Source organism: Vipera ursinii (assembly GCF_947247035.1).
Source record: "Vipera ursinii genome assembly, chromosome: 7".
NCBI lineage: Eukaryota > Metazoa > Chordata > Lepidosauria > Squamata > Viperidae > Vipera > Vipera ursinii.
In genome coordinates this window covers 33,080,275-33,100,359 of record NC_139521.1, presented here as the reverse complement: position 1 = coordinate 33,100,359, position 20,085 = coordinate 33,080,275, and positions in this window count along the sequence as shown.

The window sequence follows — 20,085 nt, the reverse complement described above, 5'->3', positions numbered from 1 at the left end:
TAATTTTGTTATTTTATTTTATGCCACCTACAAGATAACTGTGGGCGGCTTACAGGTTATAAAACAAGCAAGAAATAGTTAAAAGATTAAAACAACACAGTTAAAATATTAAGAACTAAGACTAAAAAGAGAGCTAAAAGCCAGACGGAAAGGAGATGAGGTCTTCTTACCCCATCAATCATCTTCAGCAGTGAGTGCCCCCTTTGGGAACCCAACCCAGCTGACAAAGCCAAGTTTTGATACCCTTCCAGAAGGCCAAAAGGGAAGGGACAGTTCTCACCTCCAGTAGTAGAACCAATGCTTTTTTTGTCATAGAACACACCGGAATGGAGTTCCGGCACCCTTTTTTGACGGATTTTCCAAGTTTTAAAAGTAACTTTTGAAAATGTGATGTTTGGTCCACATGGACTTGAATCGCCCTGTTGAGCATAGCAGGCCGGCAGCAAAATTATTAAAAGGGTGCCTGCGGGCTGCTTGTGTGTCGAGTCTGATGCATGCGTACTTTGTCCGTGCTGCTTGTGAGTAGAACGTTCCATAGGGATGGGGCCCCAGAGGAAAAGGCTCTTCTGCTTGACCCTGCCTGCTTCAATTCCTTAGCAGACGGGATGCATAGCAGGCTCTTCCATTAGCATCAGTGGGGTGGGCTTGTCCCGTTGGAGAGAGACAATAATGAAATATATAACTGGAAAATAATCATATCAACTAGGTGTAATACTATCCAAACACATGTAATGAAATGAAGTTTTATTCTGCTCTAATTCCAATTATATGGGATGAGAGGAACACTCAAAGGCCACCTGCATGCTCTCCCCCTAAAATGTTATGTATCAAATCCCAAACCTTTATCTTGTTGAATATATTTCTTGTAAATTAAAAATAATTAAACATAACTATTAAAATTGAATTGATGCTTCATGTAAGAATAAATTAAGCAGCTAAATTCTAAAGAACATTTAAAAAAAATTAAAGAAGACCATCATGGACCAGATGCCACTAATCAGATGAACATCAGATGAATGACTTCCTGCTATTTTCTTCAGCCTTTCAGACAGAGCTAGAAGGTATAGGGTCATCACCAGTGTCTGCACCCTGAAAATATAATCTCTTGGCCTGAGATCAAAGACTTAGATCAGCAACAACAAAAATGCAGCATTTCAGCATTCAGTGAAAATATCTTTTGAAACCTTACAGAGTTCATAGATTCAAGGTACGCTTCCTAGTTTCTGTAAACAGATGGAGATCTGAAAACGTTTTGCTCAAGTTAAAATAATATGAAAATGAGCCTGTAAAAACAAATGATTGCCAGGTAAATCACATTATTTGTTAAAGTTTGAAGTGAGACATAGTAAAATTGTTATGGTGGAACATTAGATATATATGATGTCATATGTAGAGAGTATTTCCATTATCCCTTTTCAGGTTGTTTCAGAACATGCTTTTTGTCAGCCTGGTTATCTGGGCAGCTATCATTCATGTATTTTAAAAAAAGACCTTCATTCTGAGCACCTATGACCAACTGGCAAGGATTACAACTTTTGACTGTCTATAGTGATTACTGATAATAGTATAAATTAGCACTTCAGTTAGTATTTGGCTTGCTTAAGATATACATTTGTGGACATCATACTAGCAAAAATATTGTTAAAGCACTTTAGCCTGACAGTGTAAGAACAGGATCTCCAAAATGCCAAGACAAGAGCCACTCAAGTATCTTCAGGCTAGTCTGCTGCTTACCAAAAAGGCGGCAAGTATATTATGCTGCTCAGATAATCCAGTGATAATTACAAAACCTCTTAAGCTTATTTCAGATCATGTTTCTCTTACTTTTTACAATTTTGGAATGCATGCTTCTGTCTATCATTTCCCCCACCTTTACAGAGCTATAATAGATTTGTTTTTTAGTCAACTTGCAGGCTCCCTCAATCGCAGAAGGGACAGTAGGCAGCTTAAAGCAGCAGGATCAAAACATAAAGAAAAATAAGTTAAAAAAAATAAAAAAACATTAAGAAAAGTTGAAACACAATCTTAATTTCCTGCAAAGTCCACTTGGGGAAGAGGAAACGAGCGGATCTGGGCAGTGGTGTGGTAAGCTTTTCAGCTCCACAGGGGAGGGACAGCCAGCATGGGTGCTGACAGGAGGCCCACCCGCTTCACCACCCTCCCTCCCTGAGCCTCTGGTGCTTCACCTGCCCTTTGGTTGGCCTGGCTGTCCCCACCTCAGCATCCTTCCCACCGCCACCCACCACAGCCACCCCAGGGCTGCAGGGGCTGGCCTGGCATGGGAAAGGCATGCGCCCCCCCTCCCACATTGGTGCCGTACCTGGTCCACCACTATGATCTCACCACCGCGTTGCTTCTCCACCTCATGCACAGGCCCCACCCCACCCCCGCACGTTCGCAGCCTACTGGTACTGGCAAAAAGTAAGCCCTCCCCGAAAGTAAATCCTATTGCTTATTTCAGAGCCCAAAAGAAAGTAAGACCGGGTCTTACTTTCGGGGAAACACGGTATATATATCTCACTAAGATATAAAGCTTGATGCTCATGGGCGCGTATTTCACAGGTTACAAGTTTTATATAAGCTCATATAAGTTATAGCCTATGTTTTAATATACAGAGAGTAGAGCTCGTAGCACCTCAAATTCTAAATATCCAATAATGTAATTTGCCAGTTTAAGAACGCATCCGACCAAGTGTACAAGATTTACTCTCAGGATGATGCTAAGTACAGAAGAGAAGAAAACAACTAGAAGCCTAAACTTATTGTATAGACTCCCATCATGTTCATAACAAAACCTTCAAGACTCATCTACACATCTATTTAAGTTTTTTCTCTCTCCACAAACAGAGATACCAGAAAACATTTAGGCTTACTTGGCTGGTTTAAGATTCAGTTTTCAATCCCAGCCAAACACTCTTATTTTACATATAGTGTATAGTCATGTCACTGGCTATCACGATGGAAACCACCTTTGAGTTAGGTTAATTTTTGAACTGCACATATGAACAATGATCAGGACAAATTTCGATAGCAACTTTTTGAAGTAACAAAGTTTATTTACAGGTATAAACCCTGTGGGACTCCATGCATCTGATGAAGTCACTTGCCGTTCATGAAAACTTAATGCTTTTTAATGGTATTTGTTAGTAAAAAAGGGTGCTATTAGGCTCATCCAGACTTCGCGCTACAATAAAATAACACGGCTCTCTTTCCATGCTATCTACATATGAACAATGATCAATTTAATAGGAATTATTAAATTATTGCCTTTTCTTCCAATCCAGGATTTTGTTAGAATACATGTAAGACTCACAAGTGTCCCACTCTGGGGAACTAAAAATCTCCACCCTGTGATTTTCCTACAGAGGTTTATGAACTATAAATTATTGCAAATATTTACTCTACTTGCCATTTGAAAATGGGCAGCAGAGCAGCAACAACAGGAGACAACAATCACTATAGTGATATATAGTGAACCAAAAGAAAAGTATGATCCAATCAGCTGAGGAGGCAGACAAGATAGCATTATGGTCTTTATCTGGTCTGGAGACCACCTGTTGAGCCTTTTGCTTTATATCCTTTCTCTACCATTTCTAGACTAAAAACGCATTACTGTTTTAATGCATGGTGCTAAATGTTAAAACATTCAACAGCTGCACTCATGTTACAGAAAAGATACTGCAGACGGTAACTTTAAAAAACATAGTGTAACTTGCCCTTGTTTGCCAATGCATTCTTTGATGAAGATGGGGGGAAGCCAAACAGGTGCCTACTGTTATATTTGGACAACAGATTTAAAAACATGTAATGGTATTTGCTAGAAGAAATGTATTATCTTCTTCCGTTTAACAGGCTGTCATTTAATATAATATGCAGTGCAGCTGGCTTCAGCATGTCAATTTGTGCCCTTCTGCTGTGGCTCTTTAGACAAACTTTGAGATGAATGTTCATTCCAGACTAAATAATTGCAGTTATTTCAATTTTCTTTTCACGTTAATACATCACTTTATTATTTTTTAAAACTAAGTGCTGTACTTGATGGACTAGTTCTGCATATTTTATAGCAGATGCTCAGGCCGAGATGACACAGTGAAACAATCGAGTCCAATCATTTATCTGTTTATTCTTAATGGACAGAATCTTGCCAAACACAAGCTACAGCCGTCTAACCTACTAGACTGTCCTGACAGAATCTAGGTTGTGGTTACCCTAAACACCTCTTCCCTCTCCATCTAGTTTGGGACTGTACTGTCTCTTAACCTGGGCCTTTTTCTGGGAAAGCTCTGTGTTGTCAAAACTCCTGCCACTAATTCTCCAGGTGCACAGTCCATCAAAACAGCTAATTCTCTTATCACGTATACAAAAAAACCACCATGTTGCAAACTATAGGAATTAGAAAGAACACATGACACCTTGTTTTAGGAATTGCATCTTTGAACACATTTTGGAATTCTGGATACTACTCTGCAAATTGTATTCCTTTTATAGTACTACAGAAAGCAAAAAAGTCACTTCAACTGAAAACTCATCCGAAGGCCCTCAAATTAAGATATAAATTATATAGTAGACAAGAAAATTTAAAGTCAGCCCCCCATAATGTGGGATTCCTGGAAAATTTTGGTAAAAGGTAAAGGTTTCCCCTATTCAGTCATATCACTTCCCACTGAAGTGGTACTTATTTATCTATTTGCACTTGCATGCTTTCGAACTGCTAGGTTGACAGGACCTGGAGCAAATACCGGGTGTTCACCCTGTCATGCGTTACTCAAGTTTCAAACCCGAGTTGTCAGCTTTCTAGTTGACATTTTGGAGAACACTAAGTTGAGGATGGTTTCTTTTAAATCAATACAATAAGAATTAGTGGCACAGTATAATATTGGTAGCAAACTTTGCCCAGTCAGGAGTTCAATCCTGATGTGTCTCAAGATTGACTCAGCTTCCATCTTTCTGAGGCTGGTAAAATGTGGATTGTTCAAGACAATATGCAAATAATGCTTACTTTATAAGCCACCCAGAGAGTGCAATAAAGCGCTATGGGGTGGTATATAAGTCTAAATGCTATTGCTATAACAACTGGAAATTCTGTGCTAAACTACCACAAAACACAAGTATTACTTAGAATATTCAAATACAGCCCTCTTACTTATTTTCAAAGCCTGGAAAGTAGCTTTCCTCCTCCTCCAAAAATAGTCAAAGGAATTTATTAATACAGAACACAGAAACATTTTGGTAGGGCAACAGACTTTGGACTTAAATGCTGGGAATTTCTCTGTTACAATCAATGCTTTTTTTCTAAAAAAAGAAAAGAAAAAAAGGTGCCGGAACTCAAGAGGTGCTGTCACTGGAAGCGATGCCGGTGTCTTGCTACGGCGTCGCTGCCCATCCTTTGCACCCCCGCCCCTGCAGCTCGGAGCCACATGCCGTGGGATTCCCCTCACCACAGCCGCTGTGGGGATTTCCCTCCCCGCAGTTGCCACGCCGCGGCCTGTGCTGAGCCCCCACCCGGAGCTGCTCCAAACCCCGACCCAGAGCTGTGTTCCTCATGGCAGTGGTCTCCGGCGCCAAACAGCTGATAGCCTCCGGCACTTGTTCACTTACTGCCCCGTTGCTTCCAAATGCAGTAAGTGAGTGAGCGAGCAAGTGGCGTTTGGAAGCATTTGGAACCGATGGGGCAGTAAGTGACTGAGTGAATGAGCAAATGGCGTTTGGAAGCGTCAGGGCAGTGAGTGTGTGAACGAGCAAATGGTGTTTGGAAGCGACGAGGCAGTAAGTGAGTGAGTGAATGAAAAAATGGTGTTTGGAAGTGATGGGGCAGTAAGTGAGCAAGCGAGCAAGAGGCCTTTGAAAGAGACGGAGTGGGGGAGAGACTGAATGAGGTTCCTTTGAAAGAGACGGAGTGAGTGAGAGCGACTGGAGGCTTTTGTGAGCAAAGTGTGAGTGAGTGATGGGGCTTTTGCGAGCGAAGGGTGGGAGAAAAAGGGAAAAGTGAGGGAGAGAAGGGAAAAAGAAAAGGCACTGACTTCTGACTTTCTCTGTTACAGGAGTAGAAGGAAGCATTAACACTGAACCTCAACTTTTTGCTTTTCTATAATATTATAAACTAGCCAATTCTATAACAATAAATGAATCTAACCAATGAAACCCAAAATACCCCACCCTTTTTTTAGTCAAGTTTTTGACAGCTTGTTGGTGGTGCTTGAATATTGTCATGTCCTAAAAGTGGTACAATTTCTGAAAAGGTTGAAAAGCCCTGATGTAAATGCAGCCTAAATTGTTTATTGCCATCCTATTTGCAAATAATATCCTCCTTACCTAGTTGAGATGGTGTAGTTGGGCAGCAGGGAGGGGTGCAAAGTTCCTGCTTTCGCTGCAGATAACTTGCCTGTGCAAAGTTTGCTGGCCGGGTGTTTTGGCACGCTCAGCAGTAATTCCTATTGGCTTTCAAAAGCCAAATAGGCCAAGTGTAGGCAACCTTGGCTCTTTTATGACTCGTGGACTTCAACTCACAGAAGATGTTACATAACATCAGCTGGAAGATGTTAAACTGTTCTTCTGTTTCTTTCCTTCCCAAAAATTGTGTTAATGAGTCCTCTCTAAGCTCTGCTGATCAGCTTGTCCTGGATTGTTTTCCCGCAAAACGGAACGGTTTCAAAGTTGCAGTTGAGACAGCCCATCTCATTTTAGATATATCATATATAATTGAAGATTGTAATTAGTTGCATGTGCATGTTCAGCAAGTATGATGTATTTGTGCTGGCATTTCTAGGCCTCTTTCCAACCACATCCAGAAAAATTTGTAACAAACATTGGAATTCTCAAGGCCATGTTTGGTATTTCCCAGCAATCTGTTACTGGAAGGAAAAAGCAATCCCTGCTGCGTTACTGATCCCAGAGAAGTATTTGCATGTATGCAGGTATCCTTAGGGTGCCACAGTTATGGATGAGAAATATTGTTTGCAAAGTTGGCATTTCTGGATATAATACAGATATTACGGACTTATTTGTTTCTTTGCATGTTTGATATTTTTAAAAAGGCATATGCTACTGACTACACTTATGCACATATGTAACATCTTTTGCTAGGATACATGACCACTGCTTGTCCAGAATGTGAAAAGTGAAAGATTGTGACTAAACAAAATTTTAATGTACAGATAATACCACCAGAAATTTTAGCCTTTTTAATAAATGTTGTTATTGATGTTAAGCTCACCATGGAAAACATCGTATATTGTTATGTATATACTAGGTTAATTATTTAAAGACTGAAGTGCAACATAACCAGATGCTAAATAATCTATTTTTCAAAACACACAACAGTCCAAACAGTAAAAGTAAAGTCCAAATTAAGAATATTTCATTCTTAACAGTATGGGAAAAAATTAAAATGAAAATATATGTAAAAATTCCAGGGTGGCTATCAACAACGGAAGCTTTCTCACACCCAAATTTGTTAGATTTTGAAAAAACTTGGGTATATAGAGATATTTTGAATACTGATGGGACATTAAAATCGAAACAAGAGCTGGAAAATCAGGGCATCAACATGTCATGGTGGACATTGTTAAAAATACAAAATAGATATGAAAAAGATGTGAAACTGTACAAATTTTATAAAGAACAAACTGTATTTGATAAGATATTGTTAACGTCTGATGAGAAATTAATTAAGAAAATGTATATTTTTTATTAATTTTAGAGATGGAAAGTGAACAAACTAAAGTGACAATGACAAGGTGGACGAAAAACTTTGGTTATAATATAGAATTAGAAAAATGGCAAAAATTATGGCAGAGAAACTATAAATTGACAATTTAATTTAATTTAATTTATTAATATTTCTATACCGCCCTTCTCCCGAAGGACTCAGGGCGGTGTACAGGGCAAGAATAAAACACAAAGCTACAAAAATTAAAAAGTAATTAAATACATGCCCAACAATAAATACATTAATAAAACCCCAATAAAATGATAGTAAAAAACCCCACCAATCCCCCCTCAGGCCAGGCCGGCTTGTTCGAACAGGTATGTTTTCAGATCGCGGCGAAAGGAGCGAAGATCGGGCGCCGTCCGGAGCTCAACCGGTAACTGGTTCCATAGCTCCGGGACGCCCACAGAGAAAGACCTCCCCCTGGGGGCCACCAATCTACATTCTCTGACCGGTGGCACCCTGAGGAGGCCCTCTCTGTGGGAACGCACAGGGCGGAGGGAAGTTGACGCCGGCAGCAGGTGTTCCCTGAGGTCAACTGCGTATAAAGAAAATCTGTATAAAATGTTTTATAAATGGCACTTGCCACCAGCAAGATTAGCAAAAATGTTTAAAAATGTGTCAGATAAATGTTGGAAATGTAAACATAATTCAGGTACGTACTATCATGTCTGCTGGACATGTGACAAAGTAAAGGTCTATTGGAAAAAATACATGCTTGGTTAGGAAAAAATATTAGGAGAACATGTAGTATTTAATCCTGAATTTTTTTTATTAAGTATAATACCAGAAAAGATTAATAAGCAAAATTTATATTTGGTTCTACATATTACAACGGCAGCAAGAATAAGCTACGCGCAATGTTGGAAGAATGAACGAATACCATCACAGGAAGAAGTAATTAAAAAAAATACTGGAATGCGCTGAGATGGACAGATTAACTATGAGGCTGAAAGACAAAGAAGAAACAGAATATTACCAAAGCTGGAATTTATTCTACAAATGGCTAGAGGAGAGAACCAAAGAGTAGGACTTGATGATGTATTAGTGTTTTATGAATACAGATCACACGCTGATTGAAAAATTAACATATGTATGTAGAGAGAAAAAAACAATAAAAAGCTTATTACAAGATAAAAAAAGAATATTTCATTCTTAAGAATTGTTTAATTTAAAGTGGTTTAGTTGTAATAGAGTATGTACAAAAGATACTATTTTTTTCTAGCATCAGCTAAATTAGACATATTACATTGAGAAAAATGTTTCTCATTTCTTTCCTGTTACCTTTATTGATTTCATTGCAGAGATGTTAACATAGGAAACAGATAATTTTGTTATCTAATTTTACCTTCCAAAAGACAGAAGCAGATGAAAAATGTGAGGTTCTTTCCTGTTGGTTTTTATGAATTAGCTGTTTTAGATTTTAAAAGTTTAGTTCCTAAAGAAGTAACCTTGTAAATAATTTTAATGTCCTCCTCTAGTGCAGGGTAGGCAACCTTGGCTCTTTTATGACTCAAGGACTTCAACCCACAGAATTCCTGAGCCAGCATGGCTCAGCTTGGAAACCTCTCTCTTTCCCCTCAGTGTGGCTGGCTGAGGATTTCTGGGAGTTAAAGTCCACGAGTCATAAAAAAGAGCCAAGATTGCCTGCAATAGGCTTTCAAAAGCCAATAGAGGGAGCTTTTTTTGTGTGTGTGTGCAAAAAAAGGTGCTGGAATGCCATTCTGAGCGTTCTATGAGAAAAAAAGCCCTGGTTACCACAGAGAAAGCAAGCTGAGATTGCGCATTTTTAAATAAATATTTTATTAATTTTCTAATTTTACAATGATAAGTACTTAATAAGCAACATGTTGTGTGTGTCTATTAGTAATTCAATGGTACATATTAACTTTCTCAGTCCAATACTACACCATCCAGTGCTTTCTTGGTCCTCTCTTCTTCCGGTAATATGCATTTTTCCATACTGAGCAAATACAATTTTTGTTACTGTTAATACATATACAATTAAATATAGACATCTTCATCACATTTTCTGGTATTATATATAATACCGATGGTATCAATTTATAATATCTTTTCTAGCCAAAATATATCTCAATTACATTTGCACTTAAAATCCATTTATTCAATTAATATCCTGTTTTTCGCTTTTTTAAAATTTTAATTTCTCATCAATGTTCAAAATATCTCTATCGCTTATAATTTTCTCATAATAAATTATATTTCGGTAACCAAAAATTTCCCTTATTCAAACCCTTTTAGAATGTTCATATTTCCCATTTCATAACAAAGTATAATATTCTAGTTACAAATCCTATCCTTCTAATTATAATATTACTTTTATTTCTAACATCTATTTTCTTAGCCATATTCAAACATTTGTTTAGTAGTATAATATCCCATCTAATAAGTCAGAACCTCAATTTTCTTTAGTCTTACTCTAGCTTTCCTCCTTTGCCAAATAACTTTCCAGGTCAGCACATTTAAATTATCAAGTAGTTCTTCCTCTGTTTTTGTATATATTATTTGTAATGAGGAAAAGAACTTGGTTGAAGTGTTTTTGGAAGAATGCTCAACCCATTTATATTCATTAAACCACCTCCATCCTTCTCCAGTTTTTCTTTTCATTTCTTGTTTGTCAATATTCAGCATTTCTCCTAACACTTTTATCATCCATTCGATAGGCTCTTCTTCCTTATCCTTAAATGTGTTCTGAAATCCTGACAAGTATGATGTCTTTTCCATTTCCGGTTTTATCACTGCATCTTCTAATTTTTCATTTGTCTGTATCTGTCTGTTAATTCCTTCCTTTACATCCTTCATCTTTGGATCCATTTCTTCTAATTTTCCTTGTTTTCTTGGTTATTAGTTCCTTCTTTGCAGTCATTCTCTGGATTTATAAGTTTAGATTAGAAAATAGTTCTTTTATTTTAATTCCATTTATATCCCGCCCTCTCATCCTGAAATAAAACAATCGTCTGTTGGATTGATTTCAACATAAAAGAATTTCTTTCTGAAATTCATTAACATCTTCTTGTTGATATATCAAGCTTGGAGCTTTGGAGACAGGTGTTGAAGTTGATTTTTTTAACCATTTAAGGCTGAGTATGGAACACTCATTTTGTTTCTGTATGTAGTCTTTATAGTTCAATAGGGTCCCCAACTGAGATAAGCAGCCCAAGAGATTTGTTTTTCCCTTTTCCCAGTTGCAATCTGCAAAAGTGAAAGTGTCCAGGAACAACAAAGAATCTTATCTGAGTCTGGGCTTCAAGCCAAGTTTCCCTTAAGCACAATAAATTGTAGTGCCGTAATTCTCCACTAGATGTCGTTGACACCCTCTTCCAGCTTTCCAAATCCTAGCTTATTTTGCAAACTTTCAAATATTTTTTTCTTAAAAAGTCTCAAAGGTACTTTTAGTCCCCAAATTTCAAAACTATAGATCTGTATTAGTTCCAAATTGATCTTGTAGTTTCCTCTGTTTTAAAGCAATTAATTTGCCGGTTTTCTTTTCCTGAAGGAGCAGGGCAATAACTTCCCTTCCCTCTCTCATCAGGGAGGATTCTTTGCTTTGGGCATTATTTTTTCCAGGAAAGTAGTGTGAGGGCCATAAAAAGAGGATAAAGTCTCACCCAGTTCCATCCACATTGCTCAGAAATTGCTAGTTAGTGCTTATCTTCGGTTGTCAGCCGCTTCTGACTGGCCACATGAAGGTAGCCAGTGTTTCCCCTGCTGGTTTGAAGGGCTTCCTTGGATCCAACGGAAAGGCCACCACCCCTCTGTGATCAACCAGGGTCCCCTCCTTTGTGACCCTTTTTGGGGTCCCCAGCAGGAGCCCCATCTTCCTGCACCTGTTACGCTGCCATGTCAAACTGGAAGTCACTGTGATTACACACATTAAAGTTCCCTAGCTTTATTTTCTACATTTTCTCATTTAGATTGCTATTCATATTTTTCCATGAACAATATGAATAGCTCAGTGACCATTCTATGAACATCTTGCATATACATGCATACATACACACATACATTTTATACATATATAAAATATCCTTGAATAATTATATAAATTGTTTAATAAGGATACTTGTTTTTGAAACAAATAGGATGACACTCATAACTGATTGAGTTACTGGAAATATAGATTCTATTATAATGAGATAAATATAACCAAATTTATATTTATAAAAAACAAGTTTTATTGATTTTCTAATTTTACATCCAAATAGCAATGTGGTGGTTGGGTAATCAAAGGTTAACAATAACAAATAACAAACTCTTTTGTAATCAGCTCAGGTTACATCAACAATAATTCCCTCTCCAGTTTCCTTAATTACGATAACATAATCAAATTAATACATTTCTAATTATGACAATTAATTAGAACAATTTTCAATATATTTTCACTTATACATATCCATGTTCTGTTTTTAAATTTTACCTAATTGCAATACAGTGTTCCAAAATAGCCTGTAGTATCTCAAAAACTTAATTTTTGGGTAACCCACATTTCCCCTATTTAATTATATAATAATTATGTCTAAAATACAGTTTTCATTTCATTCTTATTTTATACAAATATATTCCATTTATCATCTTAATAGTTCATCAATTATTGAAAACAAATCTTCTTTTGTATCATTCCAAATTCTATGATATAATTCAGAATTATGTTCTAATAGCTAGTTTTCCTTTCCCTTAGAAATCTAAAATCTAAATCTAAAATCAGTTTATATCTTTTGAAGATTTCCCTTGGTCCATTTAAAGAAAATGTTAAGCTCTGTCATTAAAAATCCCAGCAAGTAGAAAAAAGAAAAAAAAACCATTTTTTAAAATCTAACTCTAGCCTTCTTTTTGTGCCAAACAGGCTTCCATATCAGTGCCTTTAAATTCTCAAGTATGTCTTCCTTTCTTCCTACACATATTGAGTCCAGGGAGACCATCTAATTGTCAATTTTTCAAAAGAAATATCCCCTTTATAATCATTAAATTGTTGCTTTAATAAGTCAATTCTCAATGTTTGGTGTAGTATAGTTGTCATTAGTTGAATCTGATCTTCTTCTTCCAGTTCCATCTGGCTCAGGTAAGAGATCATGTCCGGTGTTATAGTTATTATTTGGTTGACAAAATTCTCAATGTACTGTATTTGAAGGCCTTTGGCATCCTCCATCTTAGTGTTGCTTTCTTTGGCTTCTGTTGTTTTTTGAATTGTAGATTTTGTAGTTAGAATCAAGATTTGGGCATCAAGGTCCTCAGTAGATTGTATTTGCTGTTCTTTACCATCCCCTATTTTAATGTTAATTTCCTCCTCCTCCTCTTCATTCATTCATTCATTCATTTATTTATTTATGGGACTTATATGCCGCCCTATCTCCCGAAGGACTCAGGGTGGCTAACAATAAAAACAATACAAAAGTTAAAAGAAATTAAATAAATAGCCCCAATAAATACTGTATATACTTGAGTATAAGCCGAATTTTTCAGCCCACTTTTTGGGCTGAAAAAATCCACTTCGGCTTATACTCCAGTGAACAATACTCCAGCAGATACTCATTGCTACCCGAAGATGGCGGACGTGCTCGGCTAAGCTCCGTGCGGAGCTCCGGCAATGTGGCGACCCTGGGGAGCCTCACAGGAATATTTTCTCTGTGAAGGACTTGGGATGGGGGACGAGGACGAGGTGAGCTTTTGTGGCTGTGGGCAACGCCCGTATTGTTACCTTTTGGCCCCGTGAGCCCTGGACTCTCCGAGGTCTCCGAGGTTTTCCAACTGAGCCTGGAAGAGTTTTTGGGGGCCCTAGAGGACACGGAGGAGCTGAGCAGTGCCCCGTGCTGCACGACCAGCTGTTTGTCGGACCGCGGGGGCTCGGCGGACTCGGCGAACTCTAACGGAGGCTGCTGGGGTGCCTGGAAGACCTAAATACATTCTGCAGAGCTTTGCTCTACATGGCGCCGACCAGCTGCTCTACGCGGCGCCGACCAGCTGACCGAGTCAATAACTTTTTCCCGTTTTTTGGGGTAAAATTAGGGGTTTGTTTTGTTTATGTTTTGTTTATGTTTTATTTAATTTATATACCGCCCTTCTCCCTGGGGACTCAGGGCGGTTCACAGGGCATATAAATAAAAATACAATACTATACAAAAGTTAAAACAAAGATTAAATCAGTGCCCAATTAAAAACAATAATACAATCTAAAAAGACAATTTAAAACCCAACTCCCCCATCAGGCCAGACCGGCCAATTCAAACAAATGGGTCTTCAGACCACGACGGAAAATTCGGAGGTCCGATGCCGTCCGGAGCTCCACCGGCAGTTGGTTCCACAAAGCCGGGGCACCCACAGAGAAGGCTCTCCCCCTGGGGGCCGCCAGTCGGCATTCCCTGACCGGAGGCACCCTGAGGAGGCCCTCTCTGTGGGAACGCACAGGGCGGAGGGGAGTTGAAGCCGGCAGCAGGTGGTCCCCGAGGTACCCCGGACCCATGCCATGTAGGGACTTAAAGATCATAACTAAGACCTTGAACCTCACCCGGAAGACAACTGGTAACCAATGCAGCTCGCGGAGCAAAGGTGTAACATGGGAGTACCGGGAAACTCCCAAGACAACTCTCGCGGCCGCATTCTGTACCAGTTGGAGCCTCCGAGTGGTCTTCAAGGGAAGCCCCATGTAGAGAGCATTACAGTAGTCAAGGCGAGAGGTCACGAGCGCATGAGTGACCGTGCACAGGGCATCCCGGTCCAGATAGGGCCGCAACTGGCGCACCAGGCGAACCTGGGCAAAAGCCCCCCTAGTCACGGCCACTACATGATCTTCTAGGGTAAGCCGTGAATCTAGGAGGACTCCCAACTTGCGAGCCCTATCCACGGGGGGTAAGAGCTCACCCCCCATAGAAAGAGGTGGAACATTTTGAATGTCCCGGGATGCCGGAATGCACAGCCACTCAGTCTTGTCAGGGTTGAGCTGAAGTCTGTTCCTCCCCATCCAGACCCGAACCGCCTCCAGGCAACGGGACATCACAGCGAGGGCATCACTGGGGTGGTTTGGGGTCGAAAAGAAAAGTTGGGTATCATCGGCATATTGATGATACCCAACTCCAAAACCACGAATGATCTCACCCAGCGGTTTCATGTAGATGTTGAACAGGAGAGGCGAGAGAACCGACCCCTGAGGAACTCCACAAGCGAGAGACCTCGGGGTCGATCTCTGCCCCCCTGCCAACACCGACTGCGAACGTCCCAGGAGATAGGAGGAGAACCACCGAAGAACCGTGCCTCCCACTCCCAATCCCCTGAGACGCCGCAGCAAGATACCATGGTCGATGGTATCGAAAGCCGCCGAGAGGTCTAATAGGACTAGGACAGAGGAATATCCCCTGTCCCGAGCCCTCCAGAGATCATTCACCAGAGCGACCAATGCCGTCTCCGTGCTGTACCCGGGCCTGAAACCCGATTGGTAGGGGTCCAGATAATCCGCTTCATCCAGGACCAGAGGGAGCTGATGCGCCACCACACTCTCAACAACCTTCGCAAGAAAGCGAAGGTTGGAGACCGGACGAAAGTTGTTCAATACAGCTGGGTCCAAGGCAGGCTTCTTGAGGAGAGGTCTCACCACCGCCTCCTTCAAGACGGTGGGGAAATAACCCTCACTCAAAGAAGCAGATATAACCGCCAGGAGCCAGCCTCGTGTCCTCTCCCTAGCTGCATAAACCAGCCAGGAAGGGCACGGGTCCAACAAACATGTGGAGGAGCTCAGCCTCCCCATAATCCTGTCCACTTCATCAGGGGTCACAGAATCAAACTCTTCCCAGATAACATTGACAAGACCGTCCGTGTCCTGATCGCCTGACTCTGCCCAGCTGGAGTCCAAACCGGTCCGAATCCGAGCGATTTTATCCGACAGATGTTGACTAAATTCCTCGGCACGACCCTGCAAGGGATCCTCCCTCACCTCCTGATTAAGAAGTGAGCGAGTCACCCTAAACAGGGCGGCCGGGCGATTATCTGCGGACGCAATGAGGGTAGAGAAGTAATTACACCTCGCCACCCTCATCGCTGCGAGATAAGACCTAATATAGGTTCTTAACCGCAACCGGTCGGGTTCGGATCGGCTCGACCTCCAACAGCTCTCTAGGCCCCGTTTCCGACGCTTCATCTCCCGGAGCTCCGCGGAGAACCATGGAGCTCGCTGGGATCTGCGCCGGGTCAGGGGCCGCAAGGGTACAACCCGGTCAAGTGCCTCAGTGGCTGCCCTTTCCCAGGTTTCCACTAAGGCATCCGCCGAGCTGTGAGCAATGGAGGCAGGTGGGGACCCCAGCGCCGCTTGGAATCTGTCAGGATCCATTAAGCGTCTGGGGCGGTACCATCTAATTGGTTCCGTATCCCCACGGCGGGGGGTGGCAAAACGGAAGACCATCCGCAGGAGATGATGATCGGTCCATGACAGGGGCATAATAAATGGAGAGCCCCCACCAAGATCATCCAACCACCGTCTAGATAAAAAAATCAGGTCAAGAGTGTGGCCTCCCTCATGAGTTGGTTCAGAAATTACTTGCGTCAGGTCCATGGCCGTCATGGAAGCCATGAACTCCCGAGCTAGCTCAGATGAGCCTCCCAGGGATGGTAGATTGAAGTCTCCCAAAACTATAAGTTTGGGAAACTCAACCACCAACCCTGAGAGGATATCAAGCAGCTCGGGCAGGGCTGCCGCTGTACGACTAGGCGAAATGTACGTCAGCAGCAAACCCAACTGCGCCCCAGAACCAAATCTCACAAAGAGAGACTCACACCCGACTATCTGAGAAACGGTGGTCTCCCGCGGACATAAGGTCTCCCTAATGATAACCGCCACTCCCCCACCCCTACCTTGAGCTCTAGGCCGGTGCAGCACCCGGAAGCCTGGTGGGCAGATGTCAACCAAAGGGACCCCACCCTCTGGGCCCAACCAGGTCTCCGTGATGCAGGCCAGGTCCGCATGCTCACCCTCAACTAAATCCCTAACGAGGGGAGCTTTGTTAACCACGGACCTGGCATTCAGATACACCAGCCGGAGCTCAGGAGGCTGCACATCCTCGCTCCCGGAACCTCGGGGAAGAAGCAGAGGGTCGGAGCGCCTCACCGCTTGCAAGTAGCGGAGATGGCCCTCCCGGTAGCCTGCTGCCATTCCCCGTCGTGGGAATTGGTAATCCCACGACCCGCTCGTGAGCTCCGGAGACAGCGACACCCCGTTCTCCCGCCGCGTGGTCAGACCCAAGTCCGGCCTGAACCATGGTTGATTGGCCACCCCCCAAGGACAGACAACCCTTATCACCCACCCCCCTCCCTAACCCTATAAAAAATCTAGATAAAAAAGTAATCAGGGGCCTTCTGTTAACTTTATATTGACGGCCCCTGCCCCTGCCCGGCCATCTCTCAGGGTCCCAAAACTCGGGCCCGTCATCGAGGTTGAAGGTGTCTAAAGAGGCGGGTCGCACCCAGGAGAGGGGGGCTCCCCTGAGGGCACACAAATCCGTGCTAGTATATTTCCGCATAAGTCTAGCAAGTCCAGGGGTCTCGGCTTATACTTGAATCGGCTTATACTCAAGTATATACGGTAAGTTAAACTAAACAATTAAAAATTAAAAAACATTTTTAAAAACCCTGTCGTCAGTCCAGGTCAGCCTGATGAAAAAGGAATGTTTTAAGGCCACGGCGAAAGGACTGGAGATCCGGGGCCATCCAGAGCTCAAGGGGGAGTTGGTTCCACAGGGCTGGCGCTCCCACAGAGAAGGTCCTCCCCCTGGGGGTCGCCAGCCAACATTGTCTAGCCGGCACCCTGAGGAGGCCCTCTCTGTGTGAGTGCACTGGGCGATGGGAAGTCGTTCCTGGCAGCAGACAGTCCTGCAAATATCCCGGGCCTAGGCCATGTAGGGCTTTAAAGGTAAGTACCAACACCTTAAATCTCACCCGGAAGACAACCGGTAACCAATGCAGCTCACGCAGGAGGGGTGTAATATGGGAGTATCGGGATGCTGACATTACTACCCACGCGGCCACATTCTGCACCAGCTGGAGCCTCTGGGTGGTCTTCAAGGGCAGCCCCATGTAGAGAGCATTGCAGTAATCTATCCGGGAGGTAACGAGTGTGTGAGTGACTGTATGTAGGACATGTCGGTCCAGATAGGGGCGCAACTGGCGCACCAGGCGAACCTGGGCAAATGCCCCCCTGGCCACAACTCCAATATGATCTTCAAAACTGAGTCGTGAGTCCAGGAGGACACCTAAATTGCATGCCCTATCAACGGGAGGTAACACCTCTCCTCTCATAACCAAAGATGGAACCTCTTAGACAAGTCGAGATGCCGGTACGTAAAGCCACTCAGTCTTGGCCGGGTTGAGCTGGTGCCTGTTCTTCCCCATCCAAATCCGTACTGCTTCCAGGCAATGGGACATCACATCGAGGGCATCGCTGGGTTGGTTCGGGGTGGAGATGAAAAGCTGGGTATCATCAGCATATTGATGATACCTCACCCCGAAACCAGTTTTTGAATTGTGAATTCATCAGTTGAAGTTGCATTTTGGTTTGGCTGTTTTTGATAAAAGCCAATAAATGTCCACCTCCACTATTCCTAAAAGTTGTTTTTCAGTGCCAGGTGTTGCCAATTCTTATCTTTAAAGATAGTCAAGGTCAAATCTGAAATCTCTTTGTCCTGAGATTTTGAGCCAAATCTCAGGACAAAGAGGAGGTTTACTTGCTGTATCAGGTTTTGCCACAAGATGTCCTCTATAGCATGTAAAATCTTTTCCAAACTTATAAAAAACCGCTTTTTTTCCTTTTTGCCCTTCTTTCACAGCTTAAAAGGTAGATAGTATAGTAGGTTCCCATAAAAATAAGGATTTTTTAATATCCCAAGAGTTCCAAAAGTACAAATAAGATTGCTTAATTATTGTTAATAATTTCCATTCTTTTAAGGCTTTAAAATTTTAATTCCCCAAGTAAGTAGTCGTCGTTTTTTTCAAGAGGGGGGGAGGCAATTTTCAGGAAAGTCCCACAGGAAGGTGGTTAGGGGAGTAAGAAAGGTAAGATCTCACCCAGATCCTCCAGATTGCTTCGTTGTGCTTGATGGTGCTTATGGCTTTCGGCATCTTAATGATCGGCCATATTAATGGCCGATCTCTTCTTCTTCGGGCCAGAGGAGCTGCTCTGGATCAAACAGAGGGCTGCCGCCCTTCTGCAATCACAGTGAAACTACATATGTTTACAAACTGCTGACCTTCTGGGATTAAAAACACACTGAGCTGCATTCTTAAACCTAAGAACTGTTTGGAGAGAAAGAAAAATCTTGGCCCCTGGCTAATCTTCTTAAGGAGAAATTACTGGAAAACGTTTAGATGGTCAAATACTTTGGATTGAATCCTGACTGGTTGATAACTACAAGACCCCTGAGAAGAAGAACTGTCACAAAATATTGTTTTCAGTGGTGCCTTGACAATTGGAAACATATTGGATTATAAAATCATTATATAAAGATAAGAACTAAGTAAGATTTGGCTGTTTGGATGTTAAAATGGGTTGGTTTGATAAAGCTAATTAAAAAGAGTATGACACCGATGAAGAGGGGAGAGATGAAATGGATATTATATACCTATCTAAAAGTGATAGAAAACCAGACCCAACACCTTTTCCTGAAGACCCCAGTTTGGAGCTTCAAAGATCTGCAGGAACAATGACTCAAGATAAAACAAATACATTCCAAGAGAAAAGATACACAATGCTGCAACAGATTCAAACAAACCATGATGAGATTAGAAATAAGTTTGACAACATAAACTAACATATCTCTAATTTAAACCTACAATAACACTCAAAAAATGACATCAAAGAATGATCAAACAAATCAGACAACAGAACATAAATTAAATGAAAGTGACTTAAATAGAAAAGCTACAAATGAAGAAAACTACAGCTTAATACAAAAAAAAATCTGCAAAACCTCACTATAATAAAGAAGACAAAAAAGATGCTTTATCCTCCAGGACTTCAAAACAAATTTGAGGATAAAAAAGAAGAACTAATAAAATGGATTAAAGAACTGTGAGAAGAATCATTAAAACGTGGGAGAAAAAACCTGATACTTTTTTTGACCCCAACAACACTTACAAAAATACAACCTGGCAAGCCAAACTTACTGATTTGGAAAGTGACCTAGCAGAAGAAGAAGATTAAAGTTGGAATCAAGAGACGTGATTCAATCTATCAGATGAAACATTATATGACTAAACATTAGTCTGAATACGGTTAAATATATATAGAAGCGGTGAATGCTCCAACACTGGATGTTTTAAAGAGACTGGACAGCCATTTGTATGAAATGGTATAGGGTTTCCTGCCTGAGCAGGGGGTTGGA